Consider the following 390-nt stretch of genomic DNA (forward strand, 5'->3'; position numbering starts at 1 on the left):
CAAGGAAAGGGAGGTGGTTGTCTTTGACATCCTCTCTTGTGAAATTTATGTTCTTGTCCACTGAGTTGATGTGTTGGGTAAAGGCTTGTAGATCTTGTGTTTTAGTCTTTACAACTTGACAACTTGTCTTTTGTGTCTGCATTACATTGAGAGATCTTTTCCATTTTACCCATCTAGTCCGACCATGTTGCAGGCCTCGTTGGCGCAGTAGGCAGCGCGTCAGTCTCATAATCTGAAGGTCGTGAGTTCGAGCCTCACACGGGGCATCCTTTTGCTGCACAGGTGCTTTTTCTGGACTGGTGGGAAGTCATGTACACTGTACACGGTGTAGGTGTAGCAGTGGGAAAGGAAAGGAAAGGGAAGAATGGCAAAACACAGTCAAGGTACCCA

The 390-nt window shown here is 46.4% G+C and overlaps 1 non-coding gene across 1 annotated transcript; it reads left to right on the forward strand.

Moving 5' to 3' along the window:
- Positions 1 to 193: 193 nt before the first annotated feature.
- On the forward strand, positions 194 to 266 carry trnam-cau (transfer RNA methionine (anticodon CAU)). The gene has a single exon. It is a non-coding gene; the product is annotated as a tRNA-Met (tRNA).
- Positions 267 to 390: the final 124 nt, after the last annotated feature.

The sequence above is a fragment of the Seriola lalandi genome, unplaced genomic scaffold, assembly GCF_002814215.2.
Source record: "Seriola lalandi dorsalis isolate HSWRI2012SDOR001 ecotype SW California unplaced genomic scaffold, Sedor1 jcf7180001972117, whole genome shotgun sequence".
Taxonomy (NCBI): Eukaryota; Metazoa; Chordata; class Actinopteri; order Carangiformes; family Carangidae; genus Seriola; species Seriola lalandi.